Source organism: Pelobates fuscus, chromosome 4 (assembly GCF_036172605.1).
Source record: "Pelobates fuscus isolate aPelFus1 chromosome 4, aPelFus1.pri, whole genome shotgun sequence".
In the NCBI taxonomy this organism is placed as follows: domain Eukaryota; kingdom Metazoa; phylum Chordata; class Amphibia; order Anura; family Pelobatidae; genus Pelobates; species Pelobates fuscus.
The window spans coordinates 104,099,893-104,123,896 of NC_086320.1; positions in this window are offsets into that span (position 1 = coordinate 104,099,893).

Here is a 24,004-nt window from a genome sequence, read left to right on the forward strand (position 1 = left end):
AGTGATGGAAAAGTTGTTTCAAGGGGACTAACACCTGGACTGTGGCATGCCGGAGAGGGATCCATGGCAAAACTCCCATGGAAAATTAAATAGTTGATGCAGAGTCTGGTTTTAATCCATAAAGGGCATAAATCACCTAACATTCCTAAATTGTTTGGAATAACGTGCTTTAAAACATCAGGTATGATGTTGTATCGATCAGGTAGTGTAAGGGTTACAAACCAATCCCCGTTTAACGCACCGCAAACAACCGCAAACAGTCCATTTGCACAACCGCAAACTCCCCATTTGCACAAGGTTGGATACCAAGCTAGCCATGTCCCGTTCCTTGTCCTCACTGATGTCATTGAAGGTCTCTTCCTCCACCCAACCACGTACAACACCAAGGGTCCCCGAAAGGTGACAACAAGCCCCCTGGGACGCCTGCTGTGTTTGGTCTTCCTCCTCTGACTCCTCTTCTTCAGACTCCTCTCTCTGCGTTGCCTCTCTCTGCATTATTATAAGTTGTGTTAAGTAGTACTATTCCTATCAGTTTAATCCCTGTTACATCCCCTATCAGGGGACGTGTATATGGCATCGATTTTAGGAACCGGGAGATGGAAAAAGATGCTTGGTCGGTCCTCCTACTTCAAATTTGGGGCACTGAGCGTGCAATCTAACTTGCCACCAGATAGGAGTGGTGTGTTAAGTAGTACTATTCTTATCAGTTTAATCCCTGTTACGTCCCCTATCAGGGGACGTGTATATGGCATAGATTTTAGGAACCGGGAGATGGAGAAAGATCAGGACCGGTGCTAGGATTTTTAGTTACACAGGCGAAGATGCATTTTGGTGCCCCCCACCCTCGTTTAAAATAAGGTTCATACAAACACAGAAATAATCATACAGAGACATACAGACACAGACAGAGACATACATGCAGGCATATAGACATACATACAGAGGCATACCGTCATACAGACACATACATACATAGACAGACATACAGAAACATACATACAGAGACATCCAGGCATACAGACACATACATACATACAGGCATACAAAGACATACACGCATACAGAGACATACCGTCATACAGACACATACATATATACAGGTATACAGAGACATACAGGCATACAGACACATACGTACAAAGACATACAGGCATACAGACACATACATTTGTACATACAGAGACATACAGGCATACAGAAACATACAGACACATACATGCATACAGAAACATGCATACAAAGACATACAGGCATACAGAGACCTACATACATACATACATACATACATACATACAGAGACATACACAATTACATACTAGTTCAATCTTGTCCCCTGGATGCATGCTGTCTGGCTCCTTGGAGTCCTGTCCTGCAGCCCAGCCCCATCACAGGGCGCCAGCCGCGCTGTGTGGTACACAGGGAGCAGGGATATGATGTCATTCATATCCTCACCCCCTCCAACACATGGCGGCGGGCACCTGGTCGCAGGGGTTGCAGGGCTGTGACCCCTGCGACCGCGGTATGTACGCCAGTGCATGCAGATGCACACACAATTAAGGGACCACTACAGAAACCCAGATCACATCAGCTCAATGAAGTGGTCTGGGTGTCAGGTCCCTCTAGTTTTAACCCTGCAGCTGAAAACATAACAGTTTCAGAGAAACTGCTATGTTTCACCGAGGCTTAATCCAGCCTCTAGTGGATGTCTCACTGACAGCCACTAGAGGAGCTTCCGCTATTCTAAAACACTGAACGTCCATAGGAAAGCATTGAGTAATGCTTTCCTATGGGCGGTTTGAATGCGTGCGCGGCAAGAGCATTCGGAGCTGAGAGGCGGAGGGATCCCCAGCGCCAAGGGAGTCCGGCGCTAGAGAAAGGTAAGTGCTGAAGACACACACACACTCTCACGAACAGATGCATACACACCAGCTAACAGACACACACATTTACTGACAGACACACTCAGCGACAGACATACATACACACTCACTTACAAAACATACACTCTCACTGACAAACACACACTCACTAACAGACATCAAACAGACTCACTAATACACAAACAAACACACTCAGTAAGAGACACACAGTAACACACTTACTGACACTCACTAGCAGACACACTCACTGACACTCACTAGCAGACACACTCACTGACACTCACTAGCAGACACACTCACTGACACTCACTAGCAGACACACTCACTGACACTCACTAGCAAACACACACACTGACACTCACTAGCAAACACACACACTGACACTAGCAGACACACTCACTGATACTAGCAGACACACTCACTGACACTCACTAGCAGACACACTCACTGACACTCACTAGCAGACACACTCACTGACACTAGCAGACACACTCACTGACACTAGCAGACACACTCACTGACACTAGCAGACACACTCACTGACACTCACTAGCAAACACACACACTGACACTCACTAGCAGACACACACTCACACTAACACATGTTTTTTTTTTAATTTAATCCCTCAGCCTCCTTACCTTTTTGGAGTGCTGAAGGGATTCCCTGGGGTCCAGTGGTGCTGCTGGGCTCCTGGGCTCCTTGGCTGGCTGGCTCCCTCCCTCCCTCCCTGGCTGGCTGGCTCCCTCCCTCGCTGGCTGGCTGGCTCCCGGGCGCGTGCGAGGGAGCACTCTCCCATGTGTGCTTCCTCTTCAGCTCCCTCGCGCACCGCGTAGGGATGCCGGCGCCGGAAGATGACGTCATCTTCCGGCTCTGGTATCAGTATGCGGCGCGCGAGGGAGCTGAAGAGGAAGCACACATGGGAGAGTGCTCCCTCGCGCGCCCGCAGAACCGGGCGCTCGGCCACGCTACAACAGGTCGTCGGCTGGAGGGGAGCGCAGTGCGCTTCCCTCCTTCCGGTCAGCCTGATTTTGCGCCCCCAGGGCCGGTGCGCCCTAAGGCGGCCGCCTGGGCCGCCTTATGGTAGCGCCGGCCCTGAGAAAGATGCTTGGTTGGTCCTCCTACTTCAAATTTGTGGCACTGCGCGTGTAATCTAATGTGCCACCAAATAGGAGTGGTGTATTAAGTAGTACTATTCTTATCAGTTTAATCCCTTTTACGCCCCCCTCATAAGGCCTTTTTTAGTCGAATGTATCGCCCACTGTCAGTCCCTTCGGGATCCATCCCTCATTCATCTTAATAAAGGTGAGGTAATCTAGACTTTTTTGACCTAGGCGACTTCTCTTCTCAGTGACAATACCTCCTGCTGCACTGAAGGTCCTTTCTGACAGGACACTTGAAGCGGGGCAGGCCAGAAGTTCTATCGCAAATTGGGATAGCTCAGGCCACAGGTCAAGCCTGCACACCCAGTAGTCAAGGGGTTCATCGCTCCTCAGAGTGTCGATATCTGCAGTTAAGGCGAGGTAGTCTGCTACCTGTCGGTCGAGTCGTTCTCTGAGGATGGACCCCGAAGGGCTGTGGCGATGCGAAGGACTTAAAAAGCTCCGCATGTCCTCCATCAACAACACGTCTGTAAAGCGTCCTGTCCTTGCCGGCGTGGTCATGGGAGGAGGAGGATTACTTTCACCTCTTTCCCTGTTAGATTCCCATTGTGCTGTGTAAACAATACTTTTTAATTTATTTTGGAACTGCTGCATCCTTTCCGACTTGCGGTAATTCTGTAACATTTCAGGCTTATACCGGGGGTCTAGTAGCGTGGACACCCAGTACAGGTCGTCTCCTTCAGCCTTTTTATACGAGGGTCCCTCAACAGGCACGACAGAATGAAAGACCCCATTTCTACAAGGTTGGATGCCGAGCTACTCATGTCCCGTTCCTCGTCCTCAGTGATCTCACTGAAGGTATGTTCTTCCCCCCCAGCCCTGGGATGCCTGTTGTGGTTGGTCTTCCTCCTCCTCCTCAAAGCCACATTCCTCCTCTGACTCCTCTTCCTCTCAATCCTCTTCCAGCGTTGCCGCAGGTCCAGCAAGCGATGCTGATAAGGCTTTTTCTGGTGGTGATGGTGACCACAACTCTTCCTCTTCCTCTTCACGCTCATCTACGGCCTGATCCAGCACTCTTCGCAGGGCATGCTCCAGGAAGAAAACAAATGGTATGATGTCACTGATCGTGCCTTCGGTGCGACTGACTAGGTTTGTCACCTCCTCAAAAGGACGCATGAGCCCACAGGCATTGCGCATGAGCGTCCAGTAACGTGGCAAAAAAATTCCCAGCTCCGCAGAGGCTGTCCTAGCACCCCGGTCATACAAATAGTCGTTAACGGCTTTTTCTTGTTGGAGCAGGCGGTCGAACATTAGGAGTGTTGAATTCCAACATTTCGGGCTGTCGCAAATCAAGCGTCTCACTGGCATGTTGTTTCGCCACTGGATATCTGAAAAGTGCGCCATGGCCGTGTAGGAATGCCTGAAATGACCACACACATTCCTGGCCTGCTTCAGGACGTCCTGTAAGCCTGGGTACTTATGCACAAAGCGTTGTACGATCAGATTACACACATGTGCCATGCACGGCACATGTGTCAACTTGCCCAAATTCAATGCTGCCAACAAATTTATTTCGTTGTCACAAACCACTTTGCCGATCTCCAGTTGGTGCGGAGTCAGCCACTGATCCACCTGTGCGTTCAGGGCGGACAGGAGTGCTGGTCCGGTGTGACTCTCTGCTTTCAGGCAAGTCAACCCCAAGACGGCGTGACACTGCCGTATCCGGGATGTGGAATAGTACCTGGGGAGCTGGGGGGGGGGGTGCCGTTGATGTGGAGCAAGACGCAGCAGCAGAAGAGGACTCAGCCGAGGAGGCTATGGAAGAGGATGGAGTAGGAGGAGTAGAGGAGGTGGCAGCAGGCCTGCCTGCAAGTCGTGGCGGTGTCACCAACTCCTCTGCAGAGCCATGCATTCCATGCTTGGCAGCCGTCAGCAGTTTTACCCAATGTGCAGTGTAGGTGATATACCTGCCCTGACCATGCTTTGCAGACCAGGTATCAGTGGTCAGATGGACCCTTGCCCCAACACTGTGTGCCAGACATGCCATTACTTCCTTTTGCACAATCGAGTACAGGTTGGGGATTGCCTTTTGTGCAAAGAAATTTCGGCTGGGTACCTTCCACTGCGGTGTCCCAATAGCTACAAATTTTTGGAAAGTCTCAGAGTCCACCAGCTTGTATGGTAAAAGCTGGCGGGCTAAGAATTCTGACAAGCCAGCTGTCAGATGCCGGGCAAGGGGGTGACTTTGTGACATTGGCTTCTTACGCTCAAACGTGTCCTTGACAGACACCTGACTGTGGGCAGATGAGCAGGAACTGCTCAAGGCGAGAAATGGAGTGGCGGATGGTTGAGAGGGGACAAGGAGGACAGCAGTGGTTGACGTGGCTGAAGATGCTGGACCAGGAGGAGGATGGCGGCTTTGAGTTTGTGTGCTGCTTGTACTCATGTGTTGATCCCATAGGTCTTTGTGATGTGCGATCATGTGCCTTCGCAAAGCAGTTGTACCTAGGTGGGTGTTGGACTTCCCACGACTCAGTTTCTTTTGGCACAGGTTGCAAATGTCATCGCTGTTGTCAGAGGCAGACACACAGAAAAAATGCCACACTGCTGAGCTCTGCAATGACGGCATTTTGGTGGTGGCAACAGCATGCGTTGATTGGCATGATGTCTGGCTGACCCCGGGTGCCGATGCATGCTGTCTGACTGTGCTACTAGCTCCTTGTGATGACCTCCCCCTGCTTCCAACTCCTCTCCTCCTCCTCTCTGTCTCCCCATCTGAACTTTCCCCCTGTTCTTCTTCTCTTCTAGTGGGCATCCACGTGACATCCATGGACACATCGTCATCATCAACCGCTTCACTTGTATCTGACAACTCAGCAAAGGAAGCAGCAGCGGGTACAACATCATCATCATCACACCGTACGTCCATGTGTGTAATGCTGCCTGACTGAGACATTTCATTGTTACCTACATCCTCTGGCAATAATGGTTGCGCATCACTCATTTCTTCCAACTGATGTGTAAATAACTCCTCTGACAGATCACGTGAAGCGGCTGTGGTGCTAGTGTTGGTGGTGGCGGCAGGCGGGACAGTGGTAACTTGAGAGGTGCCCGAAGCTAAGCTGGATGAGGATGGTGCGTCAAGGTTCCGAGCGGAAGCTGTAGAAGATTGGGTGTCCTGTGTTAGCCAGTCAACTATGTCCTCAGAACTTTTCGAGTTCAGGGTACGTGGCCTCTGAACACTGGGCATTATTCTAGGGCCAAAGGGAATCACAGCACCACGACCACAACGGCCCCTGCGGGGTGGCCTGCCTCTGCCTGTCATTTTTTTTCGATTAGTGGTACTATGCGTGGAAGCTACTGTGACAACAGATATGAGTGGCACTGTGCACTGGCAGAAGTTGGCAGAGTAGACGCTGTAGGCCTGACACACACGCTTGCAGACAACTAACTGCTATTCAATCTATTACATTTTTTAAAATGTACACTACTTTTACACCAGATATGAGTTGAACTGGTGTGACACTGTGCCCTGGCAGGCCCTGAAACGCACACGTGTGAAGGAAAATGACTGCTATTATATTACAGTCAAAAATGTTTTTTTTTTTTTAATTCAAGCTATTGTGACACCAGATATGAGTGGTGTCACTGGGCAAGTGGGCACAGTATACGCTGTGAGCCTGACACACACGCTGGCAGGCAGGCAACTTCAATTAGATTACACAGAAAAAAAAAAGCACACTGATGTTCTAGCCCTAAAAAGGGCTTTTTGGGGTGCTGTCCTTACAGCAGAGATCAGATGAGTCCTTCAGGACTGTAGTGGACACTGAATACACTAGCCTAGCTATCGATTTCCCTATTAAATCAGCAGCAGCTACACTGTCCCTCCTCTCACTAAGAATGTAGCTTCCAAATGAATCTAAAATGGATGCTGTCCAGGAGGTGGGAGGGTCTGGGAGGGAGGGTCTGCTGCTGATTGGCTGGAATGTGTCTGCTGACTGTGAGGTACAGGGTCAAAGTTTACTCAATGATGACGAATAGGGGGTGGACCGAACATCGCATATTTTCGCCCGCCGTGGCGAACGCGAACAAGCTATGTTCGCCAGGAACTATTCGCAGGCAAACTATTCGGGACATCTCTAGTGTGAACCTCTACCACTTCAGCTCGAAGGCTATACCATGCATCCACTACCCTCTCAGTAAAGTAATACTTCCTGATATTATATTTAAACGTTTGCCCCTCTAATTTAAGACTATATCCTTCTGTTGTGGTAGTTCTTCTTTTAAATATTGTCTCTTCCCTTACTGTGTTGATTCCCTTTATGTATTTAAATGTTTCTATCATATTCCCCCTGTCTCGTCTTTCCTCTAAGCTATACATGTTAAGATCCTTTAACCTTTCCTGGTAAGTTTTATCCTGCAATCCATGAACCAGTTTTGTAGCCCTTCTCTGAAATCTCTCTAAAGTTTCAATATCCTTCTGAAGATATGGTCTCCAGTACTGCGTACAATACTCCAAGTGAGGTCTCACCAGTGTTCTGTACAATGGCATGAACACTTCCCTCTTTCTCCTGATAATACCTCTCCCTATACAACCAAGCATTCCGCTAGCATTTCCTGCTGCTCTATTAAACTGTATGCCTACCTTTAAGTCATCAGAAATAATCACCCCTAAATCTCTTTCCTCAGATGTTGAGGTTAGGGCTCTATCAAATATTCTGCACTCTGCCCTTGGGTTTTTACATCCAAGATGCATTATCTTGCACTTATCCACATTAAATGTCAGTTGCCACAACTCTGACAATTATTCTAGTTTACCTATATCATTTGCCATTTGGCTTATCCTTCCTGGACCATCAACCCTGGTACATATCTTAGTATCATCAGCAAAAATACATACCTTACCATCAAGTCCTTCTGCAATATCACTAATTAAAATATTAAAGAGAATGGGTCCAAGTACAGATCCCTGAGGTACCCCACTGGGGACAAGACCATGCCTCGAATATACTCCATTGACTACAACCCTCTGTTGCCTATCACTCAGCCACTGCCTTACCCATTCTACCAGGGGTCAAGTCCTGGGGAAAAAAGTGTGGGAACTCCCCCCCCCCCCAAAAAAAAATACATATGCATATATAAACGCGTGCACACACATACACTCACAGACGCACACACATACTCAGACACTCACACAGTGGTGTATTTTAATTTTGTGCTGCCCTAGGCATTACTATACCTGAGCACCCCCTAATCTAAATTTACCACCCCTTCCTGTCAAGGGTGCACCGCTTCCTGATTAAGAACCCACCCCTTCCTCTTTAGACTCCACCTTTTCCTGCTCCTTTTAAAGAAATACTATAGTGCCAGGAAAACAAAGCTGTTTTCCTGGCACTATAATTCCCTATAGTGCCCCCCTCCCTCATGTCCTCCCCTCCCCCACTCGACACTGATGGGGTTAAAATCCTATGGGTATTTAGCAGATGCTGGATGTCCTCATGCACAGGGTGAGGACATCCAGCATCAGTTAGGCGACTTTTGGTCACCTAACCACCCGAAAGTCCCTCTAGTGGCTGTCTGGTATTCATTGACAGAGAGACACACACAAACACACTGACAGACACACACTAATAGTCACACACACACTAACTGACAAACAGACTCTCACTGATTTGACAGACACTTACAAACATACACTAACAGAAGCACATACACGCAAACATGCGCTAACAGAAGCACATACACACACATGTGCATACACTAACAGAAGCACATACACTCATTTGCACACACACGTGCATACACTAACAGAAGCACATACACGCAAACATACACATGCATACACTAACAGAAGCACATACACTCATGCATACACTAACAGAAGCACATACACTCATACACACACACGTACATACGCTTACAGACTTAAATACACTCATACACACACACACACTGACACAAACACACACATACACTAACAGACATAAACTAACAGACATACACACACATACATAGACTAACAGACATACACACACATACATAGACTAACAGACATACACACACACACACACATACATACACTAACAGACACACACACACATACACTAACAGACATACACACATACACTAACAGACATAAACTAGCAGACATACACACACATACATAGACTAACAGATATACACACACACATACATACACATACACTAACAGACATACACACATACACTAACAGATATACACACATACACTAACAGACATACACACACATACACTAGCAGACATACACACACATACACATACATAGACTAACAGACATACACTAACAGACATACACACATACACTAACAGACATACACACACACATACATACACATACTCTAACAGACATACACACAGACATACATATATACAAATTATTAAAATTAACATTGCCCACCCACCCAACCTCCCTACCTTTTAGGAAAGCTGGCATGGATGGGTCCCTGGGGTCCAGTGGGGCTGCAGTGAGGCGGGTGGCTCTCTCCCTGTCACACGCGGCGAGGGAGCTGTGTCCTCTTTGCTCCCTCTCGCCACGTGGGTTGTCTGCTAATGCAGGGAGCCGGAATATGACGTCATATTCCTGCTTACTGCATCAGAAAATGGCGCGCAGCGAGAGGGAGCAGAGAGGACACAGCTCCCTCGCCGCGTGTGACAGGGAGAGAGACGCCCGCCGGGGGGTGGGTGGGCAATCAGGTGACCCCCCCATGACAGGGGGAACACAGGGCATTTGGGGGCGGCATTTTTCCAGCCCCCTGAGTGCCTGCAGGGGGAACGGCGTTCCTCCTGTGAAAAAAAGTGCAGGAACGCCGTTCACACGCGTTCCTGCAGGACTCGAGCCCTGCATTCTACAATGTTGGAATCCAAACTTAAATATTGCAGTTTTTTGATAAGCCTTCTATGTGCAACAGTGTCAAAAGCCTTACTGAAGTCTAGGTAATCAATGTCTACCTCACCACCCTGATCTATTATATTAGTTACCCAATCAAAAAAGTCAATAAGATTAGTTTGGCATGATCTCCCTGAAGTAAACCCATGTTGTCTCTGATCTTGAAATCCATGTGAGTTTAGATGTTCAACAATCCTGTCCTTTAACAAGTTTTCCATGACTTTTCCCACTATTGAAGTAAGGCTTACTGGCCTATAGTTGCCCTCCTCCTCCCTACTACCTTTCTTGTGAATGGGCACAACATTCGCTAACTTCCACTCTTCTGGGACTACTCCTGTTAACAATGATTGGTTAAATAAATCTATTAATGGTTTTGCTAGTATACTACTAAGATCTTTTAATATCTTTGGGTGTATTCCATCAGGTCCCATTCACTTATTTGTCTTTACTTTTGACAGTTGAAATAGAACCTATTCCTCTGTAAACTCACATGTAACATATGACTAATTTGTCCTTTTTCCCTTTCCTTCATTTTCATCTGTAAATACAGAACAAAAATATCCATTGAGGCAGTCAGCTAGACCTTTTTCCTCTTCTACATACCTTCCTTCTTTTGTTTTTAATGTAACTAATCCTTGTTTAACATACAGTTCCACATACAACTGTAAAAAAAAAAAGATAATTTTTTTATATTCGTATGATTCTAAACAGCAGTTAAAAGTGACTTTCTCCTGTTTCTATTTACATGAATAGTTGCATGGAATTTGACTTTTGCTGCTCTGGATTATTGTTTGCTATTTTGCTGCCAAGTTCATATTGCCTTTTTCCTCTCATTTACATAGAACCCAGATTTGTCTATTGTTTGTAGAATGACAGATTGGAAATTCCAATTCAAATATATAAAAAGTATGCAAAATGTTTTACAGAATGCAGGAAACTATACACATAGAGATTGTGTTAGTGATAACGGCACTGACAATTGTATTTGGTGGAAGCATATTGGCATTTTGCCTACCCCTCCCAATTTATTATATATCTGTTAAATATCTGTTTGTGTTTTATTAAGTCAACGTTTCAGTTTGGTTCAGCCATCTTTCTTCAGGACCAGTGCATGTATGTATATATATATGTTTGTATGTATACACTATATACAGTGTATGTACGTATATATATATACAAAATAGAATGGTATTTTGTCATTCAAAATTGGTCCACAACCACTGGCGTACATATAGCAGTCGCAGGGGTCACAGCTGCGACTGGGCCCGTCACTCCAGGGGGGGCGGTCGTACTGCAGACCCCTGCGACCGGGTGCCCGCCATCATCATTTGCGGCCCCGGCTCACGCTGCAATCCGCCGGTGCCGCAGTTTAAGGTGCCCATCGGTAGCCCATGCTCTTAGAGCCACCCGATGGGTATGGATTTTCAGGGGGCACGGTCAGCGCTTTAACAGCATGACCGGGCCACCTGTGATAAGATCTTCACCTGCTGGGAGGAAGTGTGTGTGTGTAGTTAAAACTCCTTCAGCACTTACCTTTTTCCAGCGCCGGGCTCCCTTGGCACTGGGGATCTCTCCGCCCTGATCTGCCTCTCAGCTCTGAATGTGCATACGCGCATTCAAACCGCCAATAGGAAAGCATTACTCAATGCTTTCCTATGGACGTCCTGCGGAATCGCAGAAGCGCCTTAGCGGCTGTCAGTGAGACAGCTACTAGAGGCTGGATTAACCCTCAGTGAAACATAGCAGTTTCTCTGAAACTGCTATGTTTTCAGCTGCAGGGTTAAAACTAGAGGCACCTGGCACCCAGACCACTTCATTGAGCTGAAGTGATCTGAGTGCCTATAGTGTTCCTTTAACCCCTTAAGGACACATGACGTGTGTGACATGTCATGATTCCCTTTTATTCCAGAAGTTTGGTCCTTAAGGGGTTAAGTGTATCTGCATGCACTGGCGGCACACCGCGGTCGCAGGGGTCGCAGCCCTGCAACCAGGTGACCGGGGGGGGGGGAGCATGGATCTATTTTCGCACCGGGGCCCCATGGATCTTGTGTACACCACTGATTGTGAGTAACTGTCTGCCTGTAACTGTGTGTGTGTGACTCTCTCCTTGTGACTGTGTGTGTGTGACTGACTGTCTGTCTGTAACTGTGTGGGACTGTCTGCCTGTTACTGTGTGTGACTGCCTGCAACTGTGTGTGTGACTGTCTGCCTGTGACTGTCTGTAAATGTGTGTGTGACTGTCTGTTACTGTCTGCTTGTAACTCTGTGTGTGTGCGCGTGTGAGTCTGCTTCTAACTGTGTGTGTGTATGTGTGTGTGTGTGTGTGTGACTGTCTGCCTGTAGCGGTGTGTGACTGTTGTAACTGTCTGCCTTTGACTGTGCGTGACTCTCTGCCTGTAACTGTGTGTGTGACTGTCTGCTTGTAACTGTGCGTATGTGACTGCCTGTGCTCTAATTCAACCACTCTTTATCTGTACATATGAATGTACCTTTTTTTTATCTATTGCTTCAATATATATTATTGTATAACATTGGCTTCAGCATCAAAGCATATGGCACAGACATGTTTTTAAGGTGTAAGCAGTAATTAAAAGTAACCTTTGTATTGTACTATAAAAGGTAAAAGACATTCCCACAGCATGGTTTATAAAATGTATTGCACCAACCTGCCGAGATTCTGCTAATCACAGGTGTGGTTATGAGTCACTGCTTCTCCATGGTAACCAGTCTGTTTTCTTTTGTACTCTTTGTCTCTGTAGCTAAGAGGGAGGGAGGAGAGAAAAAATAAAGTAAGAGAACATTTATGAATGGTTTCGCATTTTACCAGTAAATGTGTTTTGAGGTGGTTTTGTAAATCTGAACACCAATTGTTAACTTATGTAAATGAATGAAGTGTATATATTTCATTACATTGTTTAAAAGAATTAGCACAATTAAAAATATAAAATTACTCTGTAATTAAACTACTCATTAAATCTACTTGATTTCTGCAGAATAATAACAAGTATTCCATTTAGTTGTTGGATAATGCAGAAACTCTATGATGGTATGATGGTGTTTATAAAGTACTGTTTTATTTAGTTATCAACTATGACTGCACCTTCGTACCTGAATGATCCAAATACCCCTAATTCTGATCCGTTAAATTCCTGACCGTGCAATGAATATGTATAAAATATGAGGTCCTTGTTTGCAAACATTTTAGCATAACATTCATTTCAAACATGGGATGACTAGCATGAATGTTTTACAGAAGCTTCAACTATCTAAGAGTTGTGCTAAGAGTTTTCTTTTTTACTGTTACAGGTAAGATTCATCTGTAGGAAAAGGTTACTGATTGCACAAGGTTTGATTTCCTGTTGGTAATTATAAGGCATTTGATTTGGTTAGTTAGCTACTTGCTATTGATTGCTGTGTAAATTAGCTATTGTTTGCTAATAAGCAGAGGCCTACCCAGGTGTTAAACATTCCTAGTGGGAGGTGATTTTAGGAGTATATAAGGGCTGTTGTCATTAGCTTGGCTAATAGAGCTTGGTTGCTTCATCTAAGTGTTGCTTCTAAGTGTCTGTGGTTGGAGATATTCTGGAGAGTTTTACAGAAGCTTCAACTGTCTAAGAGTTGTGCTAAGAGTTTTCTTTTTTACTGTTACAGGTAAGATTCATCTGTAGGAAAAGGTTACTGATTGCACAAGGTTTGATTTCCTGTTGGTAATTATAAGGCATTTGATTAGTTAGCTACTTGCTATTGATTGCTGTGTAAATTAGCTATTGTTTGCTAATAAGCAGAGGCCTACCCAGGTGTTAAACATTCCTAGTGGGAGGTGATTTTAGGAGTATATAAGGGCTGTTGTCATTAGCTTGGCTAATAGAGCTTGGTTGCTTCATCTAAGTGTTGCTTCTAAGTGTCTGTGGTTGGAGATATTCTGGAGAGTGTTGCTTCTAAGTGTGTGGTTGGAGATATTCTGGAGAGTGTTGCTTCTAAGTGTGTGGTTGGAGATATTCTGGAGAGTGTTGCTTCTAAGGGTCTGTGGTTGGAGATATTCTGGAGATAAACTGGAGGTAATCTGAGGTATTCAGGAGGATAAATAAAAAGTTAAGATTTGTTTGATTTAAATAATTGATCTCATTGGAATGGCAGACTTAGTTCAGTGTAATAGTTGCTATGCATTTGTTTCGCGTTCCACTTTTTGGAGGTTTAGTTGTTGTCTAATCTGTAGACAGTTCTCTATCTTGCGGCAGGAGATTGTATTTTTGAAGTCTTAGATTTGTAAATTATCTGGTAAACAAACTCAGGCTGGAACTGCTGCAAAGCCACTGCCACAGAGACATACTAGGAATGGCAGATGGATTACTGTAGGATCTGGTAGACTTAGAGTTGTGGATAAAAGGCATATTGCACAGTCTGTTGTTCTACATAATTCATTTTCTGCACTTTCAGAGTGTAATGGTGTCATGGAGACAGGCACTGAGGCTAGTGGTGTTGTGCGGAGAGGCACTGAGGCTAGTGGTGTTGTGCGGAGAGGCACTGAGGCTAGTGGTGTTGGGCAGAGAGGCACTGAGGCTAGTGGTGTTGTGCAGAGAGGCACTGAGGCTAGTGGTGTTGTGCAGAGAGGCACTGAGGCTAGTGGTGTTGTGCAGAGAGGCACTGAGGCTAGTGGTGTTGTGCAGAGAGGCACTGAGGCTAGTGGTGTTGTGCAGAGAGGCACTGAGGCTAGTGGTGTTGTGCAGAGAGGCACTGAAGCTAGAGGTGTTGTGTAGAGAAGCACTGAGGCTAGTGCTGTTGTGGAGAGAGGCATTGAGGCCAGTGGTGTTGTGCAGAGAGGCACTGAGGCTAGTGGTGTTGTTCAGAGAGGCTTGAAGACTATGGTGAGGCCTAATAGAAAGCAGTTGTTGTTGGGGGATTCCATCATAAGAGCTGCGGAGATGGACAATGGTGGTCTTGTGAGGTGTCTTCCCGGAGCTACTGCTCACAGAGACAGGAGACGTATCTGTAATATTAAGAGGTACAGTAAAACCAGTGGAATACACAAATATAGAAATAAACCAAGAGCTCCTCATACACCTTAGTGAGTACCCTTCGCCCTCACAATAAACGAAATATACATACAATGTAAGGTGGAGTTTCTTCTTGTTTACAATAGATAACAATTAAAATGGGATTCCTTCTTATAAAAAATAGATACCCTAGAGATAAAACACAGAAGGACACATCATAGTGCAATATTGTCTGAATGTTCTATAAATATCAGGGAAATGTGTGAAAAATAAACGCACAAAGCGAGAGCCTATGGAATAAGGCTCAATCTTCCAGCGTTGTGGGATTAAGGTTCCCACTTCCTTCTTTATGCTGCCTGAAGGTGATGAATAATATGATGTCCTCTCACAGGTTAGTACAGGAGGTGTTAGTACAAATCAGTACAGGAGGTGATAAATGGAATGATGTCCTCTCACTGGTTGGTACAAGTAGTATAAAGTGCTTTATTAATAAAGTGCACAAGTAAAAAATAAGACCTTACAGTTGTAGGCAGTCTTATAGAGATAGTCTCTATATTGCACTATGATGTGTCCTTCTGTGTTTTATCTCTAGGGTATCTATTTTTTATAAGAAGGAATCCCATTTTAATCTTTATCTATTGTAAACAAGAAGAAACTCCACCTTACATTGTATGTGTATCTGTAATATTGTTAAGCAAGCAAAGCAGGAAGGGGAATTGGATGTACTTGTCCATTTAGGGACAAATGACTTGGCTTGCAATGAGGTTTCAGAGGTTAAGGAAGTTTTTAGTGTTTTTGCCAATGATATACGGCAGGTTGCTTCCACACTGTCATTCTCTGAAGTTCTGCCTGTGCATAACACTCAGAATGACAGGCGGATGCGTATTAGGGACTTTAACTTGTGGCTTGGTGAATGGTGTCGGGAGCAAGGATTTGGCTTTATTGCTCATGGTAGCTCTGTTTGGAATGGAAATAAACTGTACAAAAAAGATGGTTTGCATCTTTCTCAAAAGGGAACAAATGTCCTCAGTGAGCAGTTCAGAGGTTTTGCTAAGATGTATTTAAACTAGGAGGGGGGGGGGGCAAAAGGGTGATAAAACATCAATCCAATTGTCCCCCAAAACAAGGACAGAAGGTGCCTGTAGCAAGTGTGTTAAAAAATTATAAGCTTAGAGTCATGTCTACAAATGCTCGCAGTTTAGGGAATAAGATCCATGAACTTGTGGCAATAATGGCAACTGATAGTGTAGATTTAGTCGCTGTTACTGAGACATGGTATAATGAAAAAAATGACTGGGACATAGCAATACCAGGGTACTCTTTATATAGAAAAGACAGGGAAGGCAAGAAAGGGGGAGGGTGGCCCTGTATGTGAAGGATAGCATAAAATCTAGCCTAATAAAGGTTAGTGAGAATAACATAGAGTCCATTTGGGTTACGTTAGAATTTGGTAATCACACAGTAATTCGTGTAGGTGTGATTTATAGGCCCCCAGGACAAATTGAAGAGTTAGATAATCTACTAGTTGAAGAAATAGCTAAAATGACAATGAAGGGGGAAGTTATCACCATGGGTGACTTTAATCTTCCTGATGTGAATTGGAAAACAAAAATAGCTACTTGTGCCAGAAGCACACATATTCTAAACTCCCTACTGGGATTGTCTCTAAAACAAGTCATTGAGGAGCCAACTCGTAAAGAGGCCATACTAGATTTAGTGTTAACAAATGGAGATTTGGTATCAGATATTACTGTAGGTGAAAGTTTAGGATCCAGTGATCATCAGTCAGTGTGGTTTAATATAAGAACAGTGACTGAGTCACACCACACAAAAACAAAAGTTTTAGACTTTAGAAAAACAGACTTTTCTAAAATTAGAATATGTGTAAAGGAGTCATTATCAGACTGGAGCAACTTAAATGGAGTCCAAAAGAAATGCTATTATTTAAAAGCTGCACTACTGAAGGCAACAGAAAATTGCATTAGGCTTGTCAGTAAAAGCAAAAAATTCAAGAAACCACTGTGGTACTCCGCAGATGTGGCCAAAATAGTAAAAAACAAAAAGTTAGCATTTAGTAATTATAAAAAAACCCAGAGTGAGGAAGACAGAATGACCTATAAGATTAGGCAGAAAGAGGCTAAGCAAGTTATAAGAGCTTCCAAATCACACACAGAAGAGAAAATAGCACAGTCAGTAAAAAAGGGGGACAAAACTTTTTTAGATACATAAATGAGAAAAGAAAAGTAAAACAAGGATTAGTTAGATTAAAAACAAAAGAAGGAAGGTATGTAGATGAGGATAAAGGTCTAGCTGACTGCCTCGATGAATATTTTTGTTCGGTATTTACAGCTGAAAATGAAGGAAAGGGACCTCTGTTAAAAAAAAAGGATAAATGAGTCATTTATTACACGTGAGTTTACAGAGGAAGAGGTTCTATTTCAACTGTCAAAAGTAAAGACAAATAAGTCAATGGGAGCTGATGGAATACACCCAAAGCTATTAAAAGAGCTTAGTGGTGTACTAGCAAAACCATTAACAGATTTATTTAACCAATCATTGTTAACAGGAGTAGTCCCAGAAGATTGGAAGTTAGCGAATGTTGTGCCCATTCACAAGAAAGGTAATAGGGAGGAGTCGGGCAACTATAGGCCAGTAAGCCTTACTTCAGTAGTGGGGAAAGTGATGGAAACCATGTTAAAGGATAGGATTGTTGAACATCTAAAAACACATGGATTTCAAGATCAGAGACAACATGGGTTTACTTCAGGGAGATCATGCCAAACTAATCTTATTGATTTTTTTGATTGGGTAACTAAAATTATAGATCAGGGTGGTGCAGTAGACATTGCTTACCTAGATTTCAGTAAGGCTTTTGACACTGTTGCACATAGAAGGCTTATCAATAAACTGCAATCTTTGAGTTTGGATTCCAATATTGTTGAATGGGTAAGGCAGTGGCTAAGTGACAGGCAACAGAGGGTTGTAGTCAATGGAGTATATTCGAAGCTTGGGCTTGTCACCAGTGGGGTACCTCAGGGATCTGTACTTGGACCCATTCTCTTTAATATTTTTATTAGTGATATTGCAGAAGGTCTTGATGGTAAGGTGTGTCTTTTTGCGGATGATACTAAGATATGTAACAGGGTTGATGTTCCAGAAGGGATAAGCCAAATGGCAAATGATTTAGGTAAACTAGAAAAATGGTCAGAGTTGTGGCAACTGACATTTAATGTGGATAAGTGCAAGATAATGCATCTTGGACGTAAAAACCCAAGGGTAGAGTACAGAATATTTGATTGAGTCCTAACCTCAACATCTGAGGAAAGGAATTTAGGGGTGATTATTTCTGAGGACTTAAAGGTAGGCAGACAATGTAATAGAGCAGCAGGAAATGCTAGCAGAATGCTTGGTTGTATAGGGAGAGGTATTAGCAGTAGAAAGAGGGAAGTGCTCATGCCATTGTACAGAACACTGGTGAGACCTCACTTGGAGTACTGTACACAGTACTGGAGACCATATCTTCAGAAGGATATTGATACCTTAGAGAGAGTTCAAAGAAGGGCTACTAAACTGGTTCATGGATTGCAGGATAAAACTTACCAGGAAAGGTTAAAGGATCATGTACAGCTTGGTGGAAAGACGAGACAGGGGGGATATGATAGAAACATTTAAATACATAAAGGGAATCAACACAGTAAAGGAGGAGACTATATTTAAAAGAAGAAAAACTACCACAACAAGAGGACATAGTCTAAAATTAGAGGGGCAAAGGTTTAAAAATAATATCAGGAAGTATTACTTTACTGAGAGGGTAGTTGATGCATGGAATAGCCTTCCAGCTGAAGTGGTAGAGGTTAACACAGTAAAGGAGTTTAAAGGGAAACTCCAGTGCCAGAAAAACGATCCGTTTTTCTGGCACTGGAGGGTCCCTCTCCCTCCCACCCCCCAATCCCCGGTTACTGAAGGGGTGAAAACCCCTTCAGTCACTTACCTGGGACAGTGGCGATGTCCCTCGCCGCTGTCTCCGCCTCCGCGACGCTCCTCCCAGTGATTGCGTCGGCCGGTGGGCGAGACTGATCTCGCCCACCGGCCGAGGAGACGTAATGCGCATGCGCGGAAATGCCACGCATGCGCATTACGTCTCCCCATAGGAAAGCATTGAAAAATCATTTCAATGCTTTCCTATGGGGTTTTGAGCGACGCTGGAGGTCCTCACACAGCGTGAGGACGTCCAGCGACGCTCTAGCACAGGTTTCCTGTGCTAGAACCCAGGAAGTGACCTCTAGTGGCTGTCTAGTAGACAGCCACTAGAGGTGGAGTTAACCCTGCAATGTAATTATTGCAGTTTATAAAAAACTGCAATAATTACAGCTGCAGGGTTAAGGGTAGTGGGAGTTGGCACCCAGACCACTCCAATGAGCAGAAGTGATCTGGGTGCCTAGAGTGTCCCTTTAAGCATGTGTGGGATAGGCATAAGGCTATCCTAACTATCAGATAATGCCAGGGACTAATGAAAGTATTTAGAAAACTGGGCAGACTAGATGGGCCGAATGGTTCTTATCTGCCGTCACATTCTATGTTTCTATGTATGATTAAAAACAGAATAATTATGTAACATGTGCTCGTATATAATAGAAATATGGGGATGATGAAATGCTTGCCATAACACAGGGTACCTGGAAATACATATTTTTCTCACATACAGCAGGTGTGACAAGAATAGATAAATTGTATATTTAAGGCTACTCTCAATCTCACTGTATTACGTGTCTATGGATTGATGCAAAAATAAATAATTGGTTAAATACCTTGCTTACAGGTATTTGTTAGGACCCAGTTGGCATAACTAGTAGAATAGTTTAATAAAAATATTCACAAAATGTAAAAATAACATATACATTTGAACATAATGCCTATATACATTAAGTACAGGTAAATCACAAACTTCAAAAAAAAAAGAAAAAAAAAAGAAAGGTAATTAAAAATTACTATCCTAGTAACCTACATTTCTACCCTACCCTTACCTTTTTTTGTCACTATACCCCAGCCCCTCTAGCATGTAAGCTCATTGAGCAGGGCCATCAAGCCCTCTGTTCCTGTGCATCCAACTTGTCTGCTTACAAATATGTGTCTGTTAGCCCACCCATTGTACAGCGCTACAGAATTTGTTGGCGCTTTATAAATAATAATAATAAAAAAATAATAATATAGCACTGTGCCTAAATATCTGAACTGCTAATAGGCATATAAGATATGTCATGCAATTCTCATACTTCCTGCCTATAGGAATGATGCAAAATCTGTGATGCTTCATTTACTATTTTCATAGGATAAATGGGGGCTATCATTAGTAGCTAATTTTAAAATGATATGGTGGTATTTCTAATGAAAAAATATTTGAACCAGGTACTGTGAATTTTTTTTTATCGATTTTGACTTCAATATATAAACTTCATGAGACTTTACAACACACAGCTCAATCATTTTTTTCTCTGTTGTTTTATCGATTGACTTAGATAATTGCGAATTATTTGTTGTTAAAGCTCCATGGCATTGGGTGATAAAGTATAATTTTATACTGTAATTGTAATTTTGAGACCCGATACTTGCCCCCCTTGCTAGTAAATGAGTTATAGAACAAGTTTAAATATTAGCCATGTCTAGCTCCTAACAGTACAATTTCCAGTTCCCTCTATACTGCTGGCAGAACCAAAGAGTCACTACCCACTTTGATTTTATAGTATGTGCCTGTTTAAAATGAGGTAAAAATTTGAATTACATTCTTCATTTGAGATTATTACATTCATAGCTTCCTTTGATTATATTCCTCTAGAGCTGAAAATACATATTCTTAGTCTGTTATTCATAAACTTTCTTACTGTGTTCTATTTTCTCTGTTTCTATGTAGCTAGTAAACATTGCGTTCATAGTACTGCCTTTCTCTTACAATTTATAGCTAACAATGATTCAAGCAACTTTTTTGTTCCTGAAAACATTATCCTGCTGTTATCTTAGTTAGCTAATACATTGGTTTGAAATATATTTGTCTTCTCAAAACTTTTTTTTTTCTTACTTCCCAAGAAATGAACAATAATCACTTTGATCACAAGTTTCACATTAGGCTGAACCCAAGTGTAAACTCTATTTTAGTGTAGGTACGATACAAACTTAAAGGGATACTGTAGTGCACGAAATACAAAGCTGTATTCCTGGCACTAGCGATTTCACACCCCCTCCTACCGAGTAAATAAAGGGTTACAAACCCTTTATTTACATACCTGAACCCAGTGCCAATGTCCCTCGGCGCTGGTTTGAAGTTCTGCCCCCTCCTCCATCCCGCGACGAGCGGGGTCTAATGCGCATGCGCGTCAAATTTGTAGAATATACTTGAGAGTCTTCTCCACTCATTTGTTATTATACAACCTCAATGTGTTTCAATGTCAAATGTAACCTGTGATCTATGTGATCTACCCACTGGTGTATTTAGCCCAAGGCAAACCAGGCATTTGCCTTGGGCAGCACCAACCAGGGGGAATCAAAGAACACCACCCCCAAATGCCCACTCAGGCTTCCCTCGTGTTTCCCCTGTCTCTGGGGTCCAGTGGGGCTGCTTCAAGGCTTGCGGCTGTGTTAGTCTTAGAGGCGGCGAGGGTGCTGTCATCTCCCTGTTTGCTGATGCCGCGGGAGCCGAAATATGACATAATTTAACCGGCTCCTGGCATCAGTAGATAGCTCACAAGGTGCGAGGGAGCAGAGCAGGGAGATAAAAGCTCCCTCGCTGCCTCTGAGTTTTACACAGCCTCCTCACAGCAGCCCCACTGGACACCAGGGACAGATTTACGCCAGCTCTCCAGGTAGGGGTGGAAAAAATTAATTTATAATAATTGTAATAAGAAGAATAAGGAGAAGCCTGAGCCAGCTCCGAGGGACACCAGTGCTGGATTCAAGTAAGTGACTGAAGAGGTTTGTTGTTAATTGTGCCAAGTGGGTGGCGGGGGACACAAGGGAGGGGAGCACTACAGGGAACTATAGTGCAAGGAAAACAGCTGTTTTGTGCCAAGTGGGTGGCGGGGGGACACAAGGGAGGGGAGCATTACAGGGAACTATAGTGCCAGGAAAACAGCTGTTTTACTGGCACTATAATATCCCTTTAAAAGGAGTAGGAAAAGGTTGAGTTTAAAGAGGAAGGGGTGGGTTTTAAATCAGGAAGATGTGTGGCCTTGACAGGAATGGGTGGGGCAAATTTAGATTAGGGGGGTGCCCAAGATTAGTCATGCCTAGGGCAGCACAAAACCAAAATACACCACTGCACTCATATACACTCATACACACAGACACACACATACACTCATACACACATACACTCACAAATTATTACAATTATTATAAATTACAATTTTCCACCCAGCCTCCCTACTTGGAGAGCTGGCGTGGATCTGTACCTGGGGTCCATCGGGGCTGCTGTCAGGTGGCTGTGTTAGACTCAGAGGCGGCCAGGTAGCTGTGATCTCCCTGCTCTGCTCCTTTGCACCTCATGGGCTGTGTACTGATGCTGGGAGCCGGTTAAATTACGTCATATTCCGGCTCCTGCGGCATCAGCAAACAGCATGCGAGGGAGCAGAGCAGGGAGATGACAGCTCCCTCGCCGCCTCTGAGACTAACACAGCCACACGCCTCACAGCAGGCTCACAAAGCAATGTTTTGGTCACAAACTATGACCTTTATCAGCCCTTTCAGCCTTTCAGCCCTTCCCTTCCAATGCCACTGCCTGGAGGCTGCATGTTATGCCTGCTAATTTTTGCCAGAATAAAATTCAAATCAAGTAAACCCCTAAAATGTAGGAAACTTGAAATCGGACACATTGAAAGTTTCCCAAATTAACTCAACTCAAGAGTTACTCACAATCAAAAAAGTCTTTAAAATATGAGAAACAACAAAATGCTGTAAGGCTGATGATTTCTAAGTAAAACATTTTATCACATAAATTACTTTGTGTGACGTTTTGTGCATGTCCACAATTCTGCAAATTTGGAAACCTGGCAGGTAACCCTGCTAAAAAAAGCTGATGCTACCACACCCATGTCTGTAAGATAAAAACACTCCCCTGAAAGTGACTAAGCCGGTTTTGTTAGTAACACCAGCCTTGCTAGAAAGGGTGGCTGACAAATGTACTTGTTGCACTATGCTAAGATTTTCTCAAGGCAATCATACATTTCACAAGGTCAGAATAAATCCCACAGAAGTGTCCTAATCAAATGCATAACCAGCCACTTCGAAGATGCTGGATAACTCACAAAATCCCTTTATGTTACATTTTGCTTTTTTACAACATATGCTCAATAAATAACACTTGTATTATTACAACTATGGATTATGCAGAAACATTTTAAGGAAATAAAAAAAATAAAAAATAAAAATTGTGAGTAATGCATATAATATTAAAAACAATACTTTGTGCATTAAATGCATATTTCAAGTTGCACCTTGGGAAGTACATCTTGGGCAATTTAGAGAAATTTAGAGAAATTGTGTTTCCATAACTATCCAAGAACCCCCAGCTATGAAAATGAGCACAGGCAGGCATAGGAATTCAGACTTCACCCTGCTATGCTGCAGTACCCTCACTAATAGTATGTAGCTTAAAAACTGTTTATGATCCATAAAAAAACAGTTGTGGGAAGCTTTTGAAGTTGTAAGCTGTGACATCATACGTTTCTGTAACATCCAAGTATGGCCTTGCTGATAATGACAGCTGACATCTCGGAACGACTCTCTACCAATTACTGGTTACTCAGCTAGTGCAGTGTTTTACCACAGTGGATGAGGGGAAAGATAGAGGAGGTGGCATTAGAGGCACCCAGGATCACAACTGTAAAGGAATGCCCCATCACTTGGATCGGTACTATTCTCTTTTTCCCTGTTCATTTGCTCATTCGAACTCACCTTATTCGGTTCCCGAACAAGGACCAGCACCCCATTAGGACGTGGAATACCAAGTATCAAGTGAGAAACCACACACATGGTTGACAGCATAGATGGTGGCCATTATGTCTCCTGAATGCAGGCAGCAGTACCTGGTCGTTGAGTGCCTGGAACTTTTTTA